Source organism: Hyla sarda, chromosome 2 (genome assembly GCF_029499605.1).
Source record: "Hyla sarda isolate aHylSar1 chromosome 2, aHylSar1.hap1, whole genome shotgun sequence".
Taxonomy (NCBI): domain Eukaryota; kingdom Metazoa; phylum Chordata; class Amphibia; order Anura; family Hylidae; genus Hyla; species Hyla sarda.
Genome location: NC_079190.1, coordinates 157,159,045 through 157,176,222, shown reverse-complemented (window position 1 = coordinate 157,176,222; position 17,178 = coordinate 157,159,045). Strand labels below are relative to the sequence as shown.

The 17,178-nt window shown below is 42.4% G+C and overlaps 1 protein-coding gene and 1 long non-coding RNA gene across 2 annotated transcripts in view; one reads left to right on the top strand and one right to left on the bottom strand.

The window, feature by feature from the left end:
- UGGT2 (UDP-glucose glycoprotein glucosyltransferase 2) overlaps positions 1–17,178 on the top strand; it is a 409,630-nt gene that overhangs the window by 73,851 nt on the left and 318,601 nt on the right. The window lies entirely within an intron of this gene.
- The window catches only part of LOC130355463 (uncharacterized), a 33,283-nt gene continuing 16,507 nt past the window's right edge, over positions 403–17,178 (bottom strand). Inside the window, exons 2-3 of the long non-coding RNA XR_008888536.1 lie at positions 730–906; positions 403–580 (exon numbers count right to left, since the gene is read on the bottom strand). This is a non-coding gene — a long non-coding RNA (uncharacterized LOC130355463). The remainder of the gene's footprint in view (positions 581–729; positions 907–17,178) is intronic.

Genomic DNA, 17,178 nt, shown 5'->3' with positions numbered 1-17,178 from the left:
CTGTTTGTTGACTATATCTCTTTTACACTAATGCTCTATTGTTTTTTAAGTTGTTATCCAATTGCTCATTCAGTTATCCCTTTTTTCACCTCAACAACATACTTTTGTGGTCGTGGCAACAAAAGAATAGACGTACTTACCAGCCCTCGGACCAGATCACCTCCCACTTGCCGTAACCTCTGACAAGAACACCAAAACCTGAAAGACATCCCTAACCAAAACATAACCACTAATACCCATTGTGTAATGCTTAGTTGGGACTGCGCCCTACACATATTTAACTAACAGCGGTTGAACTGTGCCCATAACCGCGAATGAGGGCACGCCTATAGTGGGCAAAAATTACACTGATAGGTTAGAGTAAATCAATATTCTTTTATTATACATTACATAACCAAGAATTTAAAGACTTTGATAACCCGGCTACGATGTGCACCAAAAGGTGAGGAGTCTAGGGGTGTTGACATTGCCCTGAACATCTTTCCTGTGATTGGTAGCCGAGCTGAAACTGGCAGAGCTCTATGGAAATTAATACCTTTTGAGAGATGCTTTCACCACATGTGCTGAAAGTATAGAGGGTCTGCCGGAGAGATAAATAGAAAGATAATGCTGAATACCAGAGAGATGAAGTTTGACAGTGTTATAAGAAATATGGAGGTAAGAGTGGAAAAAGCCGATAAACTGTAGGATACTGTAGGATAGTGGTGACATTGAAAGTAAGAGACAAACCGTGTTTAGACAGGAAAGAATGATATAACTTCATAGCGGCTGAGTATGCCCTCCTGGTACTTGTGGCTAAAGAGTCCACAGCTAATGACCCCGCTATTTCAGAGTAACTTCTTCCTCCATATCAGGTGTTGACGCTGGATTAACTGGGGTGCCTACTTGATCCGCATCTGGCGTGACCTGGAAAAAGACACTAAAATTAGCTCTGCATTGCGTCAGCATGCTACATTGCAAGAACCAGAGATGTGTTGACAGACAAAATTGAGGTTAAACTGTAACGAGCCATATCAACCTGCGAACAAGCTGCATTACCTAAGAGGATTTGGACCTGCCCTTGTTGACTAACTCTTTTTTTTTTACTTTTTTTTTCTATTACCACCACATATTACAAAAAAAACAGAACAATACAATATTTTATACAAATTTTAACTCTTCCCATGTTTTAATCTTCCCTTCCTTATATATATCCCCTATTTTATTCACCCCCTCCCCCCATTGTGCTAGTGTTCGAAATTCTAATCTATTTATTTCCTCTACTGTGTTTTTATTATTCCAAATGAGGGCTATATCCAATATCCCAGTTATTCCCACCTCCCTTTTTACCATTTTCCACGTTCTTTTCAATGCAGCTATTGTTATACAGTTTTTCCATCCTTTCTCTTCTAATTGCCCTGACTCCAGTAACTGGTTAATATCATCATATGATCCTCTACATCGTTCCATCAAATAATCATATGAGATCTCCTCCAGTCCCTAATAAAGTATAATTGGGCGGCTAAAAAATACTTTTCACGTCCGGAAACGCCATTCCCCCTTCTCTTCTGGGTAGACATAAATATTCTATCTTAATCCTCACCCTTCTTCGGCCCCATATCAAAGCATTGAAGATTGACAGCATTCTTTTAAAAAATGTCATCACACCAAATGGGTGAAGCACTAAATACGTATAATATTTTGGGCAACATAATAGTTTTAATTAATATCATTCTGTCTGCTTTAGAAATTTTGAAGTCGCTCCATATTTTAATTTTCTTTTCCATGTTCTTTATTAAGGGTTCTAGGTTTAACCCCTTAAGGACTCAGGGTTTTTCCGTTTTTGCACTTTCGTTTTTTCCTCCTTACCTTTTAAAAATCATAACCCTTTCAATTTTCCACCTAAAAATCCATATTATGGCTTATTTTTTGCGTCGACAATTCTACTTTGCAGTGACATTAGTCATTTTACCCAAAAATGCACGGCGAAACTGAAAAAAAATCATTGTGCGACAAAATCGAAAAAAAACACGCCATTTTGTAACTTTTGGGGGCTTCCGTTTCTACGCAGTGCATATTTCGGTAAAAATTACACCTTATCATTATTCTGTAGGTCCATATGGTTAAAATGATACCCTACTTATATAGGTTTGATTTTGTCGCACTTCTCGAAAAAATCATAACTACATGCAGGAAAATTTATACGTTTAAAAATGTCATCTTCTGACCCCTATAACTTTTATATTTTTCCATGTACAGGGTGGTATGAGGACTCATTTTTCGCGCCGTGATCTGAAGTTTTTATCGGTATGATTTTTGTTTTGATCGGACTTTTTGATCACTTTTTATTCATTTTTTTAATGGTATAAAAAGTGACCAAAATACGCTTTTTTGGACTTTGGAATTTTTTTTTTTTTTTTTTTTTTTTGTATTAAAGGTTTTTATTGGCATCAACAATAATAGTAACATTACAGCAAAAAGTAGATTGCAGAACAGCCTACAGATATGCAAACAGAATAGGCAAGTTGCAACACTTCAACAAATGTGAAATATAACATCAATGCATGTGTGAGAATATATGTGGAAACTCACGGTCGACAGTTGTCGTCTATATGAGTCACGAGACAGTCTCGTTTCATGTCGCAACCGGCAATGAGATAAGTTGACATGGTACGTAGGCGCACTTGGTAAATCAAATAGACATACAAGGGAGAAAGGGAGAAGGATAAAGGAGGGAAAAGGAAGAGGGAAAGAGAACAGAGAAGGATGCTGAAGTAAGGGTGTAGATGCAAGGGGGGTGCATACCTCAGGTGATCGTGTGTACGGACCAGGCCCCGACCGTCTAGCAGCTTGACATAACTAGGCGGGTCACACACCCGAGAAGAGATATGGACACCAAGTGGGGGCCAGTCTATGTGTGGAGCGATCTATATTCGGGGGAGGACACAAAGGAGGTCCAAGGATGCCATATCTGGTGGTATTTGGTCAGCTGCCTGGAGGAGTCGGCCAGAAGTTCCTCCATTCTGTGGATAGTAGACAACTCCTGCAGCCAGTCTGAGAAGGTGGGGGGGGAGGTGGACTTCCACATTCTAGGTATTACCGATTTAGCAGCCAGCAACATGAATCTTATCAATCGAGAGGTATTCCTCGGCACCGATGGAGGGAGGACTGAAAGGAGAAGGGGAACAGGGTCAGGGGGAAGGCAAACTTCAGTCAGCCGGTAGATCAGGTTTATCACTTGGTCCCAAAAGGGAAGAAGCAATGGGCAGTGGAACCAGACATGGGACATGTTACCACCCCGCCCACCGCATCTCCAGCAGTGGGGACTTTGGAATTTTTTTGCGCGTACGCCATTGACCGTGCGGTTTAATTAATGATATATTTTTATAGTTCGGACATTTACGCATGCGGCGATACCACATATGTTTACTTTTTATTTATTTTTTTACACTGTTTTATTTTTTTTATGGGAAAAGGGGGGTGATTCAAACTTTTATTAGGGAAGGGGTTAAATGACCTTTATTAACACTTTTTTTTTACATTTTTTTTGCAGTGTTATAGGTCCCATAGAGACCTATAACACTGCACACACTGATCTCCTATGCTGATCACTGGCGTGTATTAACACGCCTGTGATCAGTGTTATCGGCGCTTGACTGCTCCTGCCTGGATCTCAGGCACGGAGCAGTCATTCGTCGATCGGACACCGAGGAGGCAGGTAAGGGCCCTCCCGGTGTCCGGTCAGCTGTTCGGGACGCCGCAATTTCACCGCGGCGGTCCCGAACAGCCCGACTGAGCAGCCGGGTCACTTTCAGTTTCACTTTAGAAGCGGCGGTCAGCTTTGACCGCCGCTTCTAAAGGGTTAATACCGCACATCGCCGCGATCGGCGATGTGTGGTATTAGCCGCGGGTCCCGGCCGTTGATGAGCGCCGGGACCAACGCGATATGATGCAGGATCGCGGCGCGATCCCGCTTCATATCACGGGAGCCGGCTCAGGACGTAAATATACGTCCTGCATCGTTAAGGGGTTAATTTATAATGATCTTCTAGTTTACCTGAGATTTGTATACCTAAGTATTTAAAGTGCTCATGTTTTTTTTATATTTTTATTTCGTTTTCTATGAATATATTTTTCTCCCCCAATGGAAGGAGTACTGATTTGGACCAGTTTATTTCTAACCCTGATAAACTCCCATATTCCTTGATAATCTCCATCACTCCGGTCAGATCCGACTGTTTTTCCAAAAAAAGCAGGATATCGTCTGGTGCCTCTTGAGAGCGAAAATTGCTCCGATAATTTCCCATTGATCGACACTCTTGCCTTAGGTTCGGAGTATAACAGTCGGATCATGTCTATATATGTTTTCTCAAAGCCGCATTTTTCTAATACTGCCCACAAGAACTCCCACTCCACCCTGTCGAAAGCCTTAGTGGCATTTAAAGACAGGATGGAGTGGGATTCCCCGCCCTGTAATTTTCCCATATCTATATTCGTAAGGACTCTATATATATATATATATATATATATATATATATATATATATATATATATATATATATATAATATATATTGTGTCGGGCCATTCTTCCCGGGATAAACCCGCACTGATCTTCCAGAATTAACTCTGTGATATTACTCTGTAATCTAATGGCTAATGCTTTGGCGAAAATCTTGATATCCGTACTTAATAACGATATGGGTCTATACGACCCCATATCCTCTTTATCTTTTCCCTCTTTCAGGATCAATATTATAACCGCTTCCCGCATTGAGTCTGGTAATTTCCCGGTCACCATGCTGGTCTCAATCACTCTATGTAATGCCGGGATCAAAATTCTGCCAAACCTTCTATATACCTCAAAGGGTAGTCAATCGCTTCCAGGTGTTGTATTATCCCTAATCTGATCTAGCGCTTTATTCAGTTCTGTTCTAGTTAATGGAGCATCTAAGGTTTGTTTTTCCATTTCGGGGAGTCTAGGGAGTTCCATTTGGTCCAAATAATTTTGCGTTTCCTTTCTTTTCTTATTATATTCAGATCTATATAATAACTCATAATGTTCTCTAAATTCCCTTATTATTTCCTTTTTTCTATACACCAATCTCCTCCTTTATTCCTTATCCCAGAAATTCTTTGCTTAGTGTGTTGATTTGAGACAATTGCCATCAAATACTTGTTAGGCTTCCCTGCCTGTACAAATCTTTGCTGGCCTTGAAAAATCTATTTATTTTTACTCTTTTCCAACATATATTCATTAAATTCATTTTGTAGCTTAATTTTTCCTTACTCTCTTCTGATTAATTTTGTGTATATTCCTTCTCTGTATCCCTAAGATTACTTATTAAGCCCTCCTCTTTTGATTTAAACTCTTTTTTTTTCCACTTTATTGCTCTTATTATTTCCCCTCTTAGGTAAGCTTTACAGGTCTCCCAGACAACCGGGTCACTTGCTGTGCCCCAGTTGTTTGCAAAGAACCCCCTCAAGTTTTTTTTCTATTGTGGCATTCTCTATCAAATTTAACCAGTGATGGTTAATTTTCTGGAACCCGTCTCTTACCTCTTCCTCTGTTTTTATCAGTACTTCTAGAGCCGCGTGGTCCGACAGACATCTAACCCAATAATGTATTTCTATCACCTTATTTAAACTAGAGTCATTTCCCAGACATATATCTATTCTGGACATAGTCTGACAGGTCTTGTTCCAACATGAATATTCTTTCTTTTGAGGGTTGTAAATCTTCCAAATATCGCTGAGTCCCAGTTCATTACATACTTTCGCCAGGGGAGTGCAACCCACCTCTCCTTTGCTCCTGCTTGCACTCCATCTATCTAACCTCTCATCTAGGACGCAGTTCATATCCCCCATGGCAAACACAGGGCATTCTCCGCAACTCCCACAAAAATCAAATAATTTAAGAAGGACCGCGGATGAGAAAGGCGGGGGTATATATACAAATGCTAATACACATCTTAAATTTTCTATTCTCCCATATAAAAAAAACAAACCTCCCCTCATCATCTACCCTTTTTCTAATTAATTCCCAATTTAAAGGGGTACTCCGGTGAAAACCTTTTTTTTTTTTTAAATCAACTGGTGCCAGAAAGTTAAACATATTTGTAAATTACTTCTATTAAAAAGTCTTAATCCTTCCAGTACTTATTAGCTGCTGAATGCTACAGAGGAAATTCCTTTCTTTTTGGAAAACTGATGACATCATGAGCACAGTGCTCTCTGCTGACATCTCTGTCCATTTTAGCAACCTTGCATAGCAGATGTATGCTCAGGGCAGCCTGGTGGCTCAGTGGTTAGCACTGCTGCCTTGTAGTGCTGGGGCCTTGGGTTCAAATCCCACTAAGGACAACAATAAATAAAGACTTATTATTATTATTATTATAACGTCAGCAAAGAGCACTGTGCTCGTGATGTCATCAGAGAGCATTCCATAAAGAAAATAATTTCCTCTGTAGTATTCAGCAGCTAATAAGTACAGGAAGGATTAAGATTTTTTAATAGAAGTAATTTACAAATCTGTTTAACTTTCCGGAGCCAGTTGATTTAAAAGAAAAAAGGTTTTCACCGGAGTACCCCTTTAAGTTTCTACGGATTAACACCGAAACCCCCCGTGAATATGCTGTATGAAGAGAATGGTAATAATGTCCCCAAACCTTACGATTCAAAACCATTACTGTTTCTCTCGTTAAATGGGTCTCAACTAACCAGACTATACCTGGTGCGTGCTTCATAATAACTCCCATTACCGCTGAAATTTTAATTTTATCCCCAAGTCCTCGTACATTCCATACCACAGCCTTAACAGTCATCCGCGGTCATTCTCTTACAGTCCAGTTAAACACAATAAACACCGTAGTGAGAAGGAAGAGAAAAGGAAAAAAAAATAAAATAAATAAATAAAAAAAGAAAACATTTTTGAGAAAAAAAAAACCCTTTAAAAAAAAAAAAAAAACTTCCCCAGGGTTCCCCAAACCCCCCACCCGGTGACCTGCCATCTCGGGCAAATCTATAGCCTTACGTGATTGTGTCCTCCCCCCTCCCCATCCCCCCCCCCCGGACCTTAACCACTATTTTTCAATCCCCATGTGTCCATCCAGTCCACCGCTTCTACTGCGCTAGAGAAAAAGAACGTCTCATTGTTGTAAAAAACCATAAGCCTAGCTGGGAACATTAAAGCGAACTTGATTCCATTATGTGCAATTCTCTCTTTAACTTCCCTAAAAGTATATCTCTTCTTCTGTTTCAATTGCATAATCTGGGAAAAGCATAATTCTATTTCCATTGTATTCTATCTCCTTTTTTTTCCTCATTATTCTCAAGATGTTGTCACGGTCATTATCATTCAGGAGTTTAAGTATTATGGTACGTGGTCTGCCCCCTACTAGCGGGGGTTGGAACGTAATTCTATGCGCACGTATCACACTAAAGTGTTTTTATAGAGGTTTTCCTCCCCACACTGCGCAATCAACCATGTTTGGATAAAAGTTATAACATCTTTACTTTCCGCTCCCTCTGGGAAACCCAAGGTTCTAAGGTTCCACCGTCTGGAGCGGTCTTCGAATTCTGTCACTTTTTGACTTGTTCTCCCCTGACATCCTCTGTACTTCAGATTTTAACTTATGGACCTCATCTTCCACACCCGACTCTCTCGTCTCCACCTCTGTACACCTCTCCCTGACTTTCTTTAGATCTTCCCTGATCAAATTGATTTTCACGCCGATAACCCCCACTTGATTGGACAGAACATCTATGGAAGTATTACATTTTGCAACTGCCGCTAATGTTTTATCTAGGGCATGTTGGGGAACATCCCCTTCCTTCTCAATTATAGAGCCATCTAATCCCAGATCTCCTGCATTGGTTTTATTTTGTCCACGATTTCTAGGCACTGCTCCCGGCGAGACAAAATATTTATCCATTTTCCCAGCTGCTTTAGAGTCCTTTGTTGGGCTATGTGTTTTATTCAGTTTGGGTGCCATCTTATCCTCCAGTTGTCAATATATTGTCCCACCCAGAACAGTCACGTGTATTTCATATGCTGTGCCGGGAGATTCAGAAAAGATTACCAACTATATATTTCCAACAGACACTTTCAGCTTGTTGTATCACAGGAGAAGCTCAGTTATCTGCGGACTATAGACCTGCTCCTGCAGTGCTACAGGTGTTTCACCAGGTGTCGTTTATACTCGGGAGAGAAAAAAAAAAAATACACTCCCAATTAGGGTTTTCCACCCAAATCCAGTTCTTATAGATACATTATTATTTCTTATGCAGAAGGGCCTTCTTTATCGGCTTTAAACATACAAGGTGAACGTGGCAGCGTTCACCTCCACAGCTATAATCGCCACGAGGGGGATTTATTATTGAGCGAGCAAAACTTGCCCCCACACCTATTCTTTTAGTACAGTTTGTTCACTGTAGCAGCAGTTTCATCCTTATAACAACACAGATATGAGAGGATCTCACCCGAATCTCAGCTGGGTCCCTGGAGCAGCCATGGATCAGCCTCCTCAGTGTGTCTTCCTCCAGTAGGGTCACACTCTCACTCTGCCTGCATTCTCAGCACAGCACAGATCCGGGTTCCTCACACTCACTGCCTCTTCTGAGCCTCCACTCCAGATCACAGCGTTGTCGGCACCTGTGTGTGCTGTTGTTCGTGTGGGGGCCACTATGCTCACAGTCCACTGCTCCCCGCTCGCTACTGCTGTGTCAGGTCCCTCTGCTCCACCGCCATCCAGCACACTCACATCCCAGCTTTCAGGGCAGCTGAGCGGTGTCCCGGACCAGCAGCATGTGTTTGGTCCATGGAGGGGGCAGGAAGAGGGGGGGAGGAGCCTCTCAACCTCCTCGCATCACGTCCTGTCTCACCCCTTCGACATTGACTAACTCTACTGTTATCACAAATAAAGACCCCTGTGGAGTTAGACCATGTAGCCCCCCAAACCTGTGCAGCTGCAACAATTGGGTATACCTCGAATTACGCAGAAATGTGGCTAAAACCCGGAATCGCCAGAACCTCTGGAGGCCACTGACCTGCCATCCAGTGATTCTGAAAAATGGCAGCAAAACTGCATGTAGCCGCAGCATCCGTGTACACTTTGGGGGATTTGTGATTCACTCCTGACAGGAACATGGGGATTCCATTCCACTGACTGATGTGCTGCTGCCACATGTGTAAGTCAGCAAGGGCTTCGGGACCTAGACCAACCTGACTGTTAGGTTTGGGGGGCATCCAGCAGTAACACCAACAACCTGGAGACAAGGGACCTGCCTTGTGGTATAATGCGCATTGCGAATGCCAGCATGCCTAAAAAGCTTTGTAGTTCGGCTTTGGTTGTGACCTGCATCCTCGCAAATTTCTGTACAGTCTCCTTGATTCTAGTTAATTTCTATACCGGCAGACTCTCTTGCAGGACTATGCCAAGAAACTTAAGTCTGACCGTAAGAACTTCGGTCTTTTTAGGTGACACTGGTACACCCACACAGCCGAACAGAAACCTCAAAGCTGCAAGACTACAAGGAAGTGCCATAGGAGGTGCCCAGTGTAGTGCTTGTGCTAGCTGGTCAAATAACCAGGGGATACACTTAGAGCCGAAGGTAGGCTTCTTGGCAAAGTAGTATCTCTCTTGCCTTTTCACCCCGTACCACTTCCACAATTCTTGAAACATGGGTAGCAACTTGAAGGCGTCTGTGATGTCTGCCTTTGATAGCCACGTGCCTGAATCCAACTGAAGAACCACTTTTATAGCCTGGTCGATGGAAGAGTATTTCATGGAAAATTCTTCAGAAGGGATCAGGTAGTTTACACTAGGAACCACTGAGGCATTTGGGGCAGACAAGTCCTAAATCAAGCGTTTTTTATTGCTAAATTTTGCAGTACAACACCAAACAATGGAACTTAAATCAGCAACCAGATATACTGAAAATATGCAAAACTTTATTTAATCGTATAAAACAGACACAATAAAATATATATACAGCACAGTGCACAAGGCTGATAGAAGAGGGCAGGACAATACAGGCTGTGACACAAGGTATGTAAAAAGAAGATGGCTGACAGAAGTTGCTAAACCAACATGTATAATAAGACTTTAGGACTTGCGGATGTAATGAAGCGCATTGGTGTGAAATGTGCGTTGGGGTAGGTGCAGGTATACATGGCTCTGCTCAGGTTATTCATATGTACTGTCTGATTTCTGTTGCTTTTACCTTCAAGATGTTTACTTTGCATTCGTCATGCTGTCTGATTGTTACATCCGCAAGTCCTAAAGTCTTATTATACATGTTGGTTTAGCAACTTCTGTCAGCCATCTTCTTTTTACATACCTTGTATTGTCCTGCCCTCTTCTACCAGCCTTGTGCACTGTGCTGTATATATATTTTATTGTGTCTGTTTTATACGATTAAATAAAGTTTTGCATATTTTCAGTATATCTGGTTGCTGATTTAAGTTCTATTGTTTGGTGTTGCATTTTCCACTTAGGTGGTTTCAGCAACTATATTCATAGTGTCTCATTCTCTATTGGTGACATAAATTTAGCAGTAACCACACCAACAGGGACTCTCCAGGTCTCAAAAGGGGAGGAGAGAAATGGACCAATCATATAACCTTTTGTCTACCTCATTGTACAACAGCTCAGCCACCACCTGTGGCTCCCTACTTGCTGAAAACAGATTTTCACACTCGAAAATGGCCTGTGGCAGTGCAATTAAACCTTTGTGGAAGCTCTGCCTAAAACTGGGTCCGGAAGTTCAGCTAAAATTTGAGCCAGCGCCTCCACCTGTACCCCATCTAGTCACACCTGCTGCAACTTCTGCGAAGAGAAGCCCTGAATGGATGAGCCCTGAAACGCAGAAAGCAAACGTGTAACAGCCTACAGTTGCTATAATTACAGTTAGTTAATTAAAGTTGTAGTTGTTTCAAATCTGGCCTTTTCCCAGATATTTCACTGGGCGCCCCAACTTATCCACTGTAGGCGTGACTTTCTGACCAGGGAAAGGTGATGATGTGACAACTTTGCTCCACTTCGTGACTGGCATTGGAACACCAAGGTGCAGTGTGGGATATAGATTGGCAAATTGCACAAGGCGGAGCCTTCAGGCCTGCGAAGTGTTTACAGAAGAGTTCCGTATCTATGACGCTCCAATCAGTCTCGGAGAACTGATTGAATGCCGCCGCGGCCTTAGCCGAGAACGATCCTCCATACTTGTAAGCAAACTCCGATAACATATAAATATAGATCAATCTCTTCCCTTCTGTATGGTTTCACTGAACATATGACATCCCTATACAAGCTAAATGCCATAACGAACTCTACAATAGTCAACGTGCAGTTCAACCTGGCAGCCTTGCTTTTGAAAACAACCGATAGCTCTCCGCACACCGCCGTCTTAGTCTCGGCAAAGTCTTGAGTACTGATAAGCAAGGATGCCAGGTTGACATCTTTCCTGTCAAGGATATCTTTGTGTATGGCTGCCGGGATGAAATGCGATGGCATGATGTTAGGCACCCCCACAACTCTACCTGTGCCAGCAGATGCCTGGGAAGTGGACGGCAGCACGGTAAGACTGGGGATGGTGCTTCGGGTGACTGCCTTGAATTACCTTTCTCTATAGCCTCAATAGCCTCAACTCTTGCAGGCTAGACAACGAGGACATCATCGTATTCATCATCATATGAAGCTGCGCCAGGGATGTAGACATGGTCTGTCCTGGCAGAACATCCTGACTACCACTGGCCTCTGGTCTTGACATTAACAACTTATACAGTTCCGCCTTCCTGGCTGACACAGGGAAGGGGATGCATTTTTTCCGGAGCTCCTCCATCAGCCTAGGAATGGTCCATGGCCGGTAAGAAGATGCTGCTCCATGTTCTGAGCTCCTGAGGGGGGTCTCCGGAACGGACAAAGGTTCCTTGATGTCATGGTTGAGGGACACACCTGTCCGGGCCGTAAAGGGTGCTGGGGAAAAATTTACAGAAAATTACTACCATGTATCCAACTACATCAGAGCCTATTATGCACCAAGTGACTAACAGAATAACACACAAATACCATATGACTAACAGAACTGGACAATACGTGCCCTTCATTAGTCGGCGTCGGGTAGAACAGACTGAGAACTTAACGAACATAACCGTGATCAATAAAGTATCTCAACCCAGGACCCGGATGACGGATGTGATGACGAGGTACGAGGTTGTCCTGAAGCCGTGTCATTAACAACCACCCACAATGGTCCCTACTGAAAGAGAGTCAGTAAAGTGGTAAACCATTGCCTATGTATTTAACCCCAGCTATTGGTCTGAAGGCGAGTCAGTAGCAACAATCGCACATAGGTCCCCTCCTGAAAACATGTCAGGTAATCAGGACTACTACCTACGCCTATGTGCAATGCCGATCTGCTCTGAAGATGTGTCAGTAGCGTCATATGTCTCGCCCAGCCTACCCTCCCCCCTCTTAATCGCCTACCTGAACTGTGACATTAAACCCTCAGAACTATGAAATAATTAGTCGTGACTAATGTGCCAAGCACCTGCTCATGCCCCCCCCCCCAACCCCCCTCCCCTCTAGCCATATAACAAACATACCCACCTTAACACCAGGCACTGTAACTTGCTCAATATTGTCAATACCTGTAAAAAGTGCCATTGAGCATAGCAGATACAACATGAATGTTAACTTATGCATTAACCTAGCATACCCTTCATCATAGTATCTCATCTCATGGCACACGTGGAGCAAAAACAGGAAAAATGTATCCACTAAATACGTGACATGTACCATTATCGCAACAATCATATTGAGGCTTGTGCAGCAGCTGACTCGCCCTGCGGCCAGCATAAATAGGATTGTGCCCTATAGTGTCCGCCAGACTAATGCAGGACCATCTGATGCAGGACCTGTACCCCCCGCGGACACAGATCTACCTTGCCAGCATGAAGCAGCACATTGACCCCCTTCCCCAATGGCTGGCCGTCCAGCGCAGCGTACCACCATGGCTTCTGACTACTATTGCAGCGCCCATACTAGTAAGGCCGCGGTACCGCACCGGCTGAACGCAGCAACCAGTTTCTGCGCCCGGGCGAAAAACTATAGCACTTGAACCGGACCCGGAGACCTGCACTTACCCACACACCGCGCTACGCTGACGATGAACACTCTGTCCGGAGGTGACTAGTCTGTTAAATAACCCATGCCCCTCCCACAAACCCAGCCTGTGCAGGCTTTACACTTATCATTGTATTTATTTTCACTTAGCTGAAACCAGTGTTGTTACTTTGTATCTGCACACAAGTTTCCTTGTGTGCTGCTAACTTATGGGTTTCCATTAGTGTGCTGCTAACTTATGTATAAGATGCAATTGATTTTCAGATAATTTCTCTTCCAAATGTTATATCTGGAGAACTGAGCCTGCTAAGTGATCAAGGGCACCTTTTGTCTTCCACATTACTCCTGAATGTGGAGTACTAAGATTGGATGTACATAAAGGCTTTTCATTTGGCTGTGAATGTAACAATATATGTATTTGGTCGTTAAGTAGAAAGGCGCCCGGCACTGCTGTATAGCTGTCCACTAAACCGCTACTGCTATACTCCGACCTTCCAGTTGCTCACATCAGGCAAGTGAAAGTGATAATTCCACACCAAGCAAAGAAAGAATGGAGCACTCACCAGGTCTTCATGGATAATTCAAGCTTCTTTTATTTCATCTTGCTTGATAGTAAATACACGTACAGGGGAGACCGGACAGACAAACAGACGGGTGGGGGAGAGGCTGAGGGCTGTATTTGATTACAATATTAGAGTGAAAGAATGTTTATTTGGGAAAACTGTACAATTGAACAGAGGCTCTAACCTGGATACAAGAGAGTTTTACCACTCTCTCTCCCCCCCCCCCCCCCAAGCACAGGGGTCCAGATATTGGGCTATATCAACAAAATGCAAAGCTAAAATATTGTAATAGTAAAAATGTCCAAATACTGTAATGTGATGGCCAAGTGGCCCAAGTCCTTCTATCTAGCAAAGGCTTGAAGAAAAAACTTGCAAGAAAAACCACAGAGGCTAGAAGATTGTATGCCGAATCCAGGGGGGCAAAAACCCCATGCATTCTGTCACCAAAGGGTTACTTTCCTCAGGCTTTTGGAACATAGCAACACAAAAAAGAGAAAAAAATATTGTTGTGAAAAGGAAAAAGCTTTATGAATTGGGTATCGCCATAATCCTTCTGACCTACAGAAAAAAAAGATAACATTTTTACCGCACAGTGAATGCCATAAAAAAAATTAAAATCTAGAAATTTAGCAATTTTTCACAATATTACAATATTTTAGAGTTTTTCACAATACATTCTGCATGCATCCACAAAAATTTATCACTTATGGTATATAACATACAATAGGTCATAAAAAACTAACTTGGAATCGCTTTGCTCTGTAATAGCATTCTACAGACTGCACATGCTCCATTAATTTCTATTTGAGGGCCAAAGAGACCCAAGTGCTGTAATTGTACTTCTTCGGCATTCCCATAGAAATAAAAGCTGTCTAGTGCTTCGGCTCTCTGAGCACGTGCTACAAACAGGAGATTGTGGGGGGCCCCAGTGGTCAGACTCCAATTCCCTATCTTGTGGATAGGGAACATGTTGCCTGAAAGTTAAACAGATTTGTAAATTACTTTTATTTAAAAATCTTAATCCTCACACTACTTATCAGCTACTGTATACTACAGAAGAAGTTCTTTTCTATCTGACCAAAGTGCTCTCTGCTGATGCCTCTGTCCGTTTCGGGAACTGTCCAGAGCAGGAGAAAATCCCCATAGCAAACCTCTCCTGCTCTGGACAGTTTCTGACATGGACAGGGGTTTCAATAGAGAGCACTGTGGTCAGACAGAAAAGAAATGAAAAAAGAAAAGAACTTCCTGTGGAGCATACAGCAGCTGATAAGTACTGGAAAAGATAAGATTTTAAAATTAAAGTAATTTACAAATCTGTTTAACTTTCTGGCACCAACTGATAAAAAAAAAAAAAAATCCACCAGAGTACCCCTTTTAAGGAGTTAAATCTTGGATTTCTTCTGTCCACTTTAGGCATAAGTTTGTATCATATTAGGGCCTACCCCACTGTGTTTTTCTAATCACTTTCAAAGTATGATTTTGAGTTTAATTAATAAACAAAAGCTAAGTTTTAATATTGTGGGTGGACAGGAGTCTTAAGTTTTTGATCCGTGGTTGTTTGTTGTGTATTGATAATACCTTACTGTGCACTCTCGGGCATTTTTTGTTGTTCTAGTTTGGCCATCATTGTCAGATCCCAAATAGAACTTGAAATTGTCCCTAAAAACAATATGGTTTCAGTCTGTAGCAGTCCAGTTTTTTTTTTTCTCACAACACAATTAACCCCTTAAGGACCAAGCCCATTTTGGCCTTAAAGGAGTACTCTAGTCCAGAGTATTCCTGCTCCGTTCTGCCCGGGCTGCAAAATAAATGAAAATGATCCATCACTCACCTCCCTGGGTTCCCGCGGAGCACCGCTACAGCTGTTCGGTCCTCCGGTGCATCTCCTTCATACTTCCGGGTGTAACGAAGCGTCACATGGCGCTCAGCCTATCGCCGGCCGAGGCTGAATATTGCGGCGGCTGGTGATAGGCTGAGCGCCATGTGACGCTTCGTTACACCCGGAAGTATGAAGAGGATGGACCGGAGGACCGAACAGCTGTAGTGGCGCTCCGTGGGAACCCAGGGAGGTGAGTGAGGGTTCATTTTCATTTATTTTGCAGCCCGGGCAGAACGGAGCAGGAATACTCTGCACTAGAGTACTCCTTTAAGGACCAGACCAATTTTTTCCTCCTTGCCTTCTAAAAATCATAACTCTTATATTTCCATCCACAGACCCATATGAGGGCTTGTTTTTTGCGTCACCAATTGTACTTTGTAATGACATCACTTATTTTACCATAAAATGTATGGCGCAACGGAACAAATATTATTTATGTGGGAAAATTGAAAAGAAAACCGCAATTTAGCAAATTTTGGAAGGTTTTGTTTTCATCCTGTATACTTTCCGGTAAAAATGACATGTTTTCTTTATTCTGTGGGTCAATACGATTAAAATGATACCCATGTTATATGCTTTTCTATAATTGTACCGCTTTAAAAAGATCTCAAACCATTTTAACAAAATTAGTATGTTTGAAATTGCCCTATTTTGATCACCTATAACTTTCTCATTTTTCTGTATATGGGGCAATATAAGGGCTCATTTTTTGCGCCATGATCTGTAGTTTTTATCAGTACCACTTTTGCTTAGGTTTTACTTTTTATTCATTTTCTATACATTTTTTTGAATAAAATGTGACAAAAAAGCATCAATTTTGGACTTTTTTTACATTTTTTTTACGTTTACGCCGTTCACCGTACGGGATAATTAACAATATATTTTAATAGTTCATACTTTTACGCACGCGGCAATACCAAATATGTGTATTAATTATTTTTTTTACGCTTTTTGGGGGGTAAAATTGGAAAAAACGGACGTTTTACTTTTTATTGGGGGAGGGGATTTTTCAAATTTTTTAACTTTATTTTACATTTTTTTTACATTTTTTTATTTTTTTTTTTACACTTTTTATGTCCCCATAGGGGACTATTCATTGCAATCAGTTGATTGCTAATACTGTGCAGTGCTATGTATAGGACACAGCACTGCTCAGTATTATCAGTGATCTTCTGCACTGGTCTGCTCGATCGCAGACCAGAGCAGAAGACCCCGGGAGATGGCCGGAGCCAGGTGAGGGGACCTCCGGCTGTCATGCTGGATGATCGGATCCCCGCTGCAGCGCTGCGGGCGATCCGGTCATCCATTCAAACTACCGCAATGCCGTAGATGCCATGATCTGTATTGATCACGGCATCGGAGGGGTTAATGGCGGACATCCGCGCAATAGCGGATGTCCGCCATTACCGGCGGGTCCCTGGCTGCTGATATCAGCCGGGCATGGTGCTCGCGATCATGTCGGCGTGTGAATGTACGTCATGGTGCGCTAAGTACCACGTCACCATGACGTACATTTACGTCCATTGTCGTTAAGGGGTTAAAGATGACTGGCTGTCAATGGCAGGACAAATAGTGAGTGCTATGACACCAAATTCTCTTCTCCTAAGTGCCTTGAAATGGATAAGTTTGCATAGG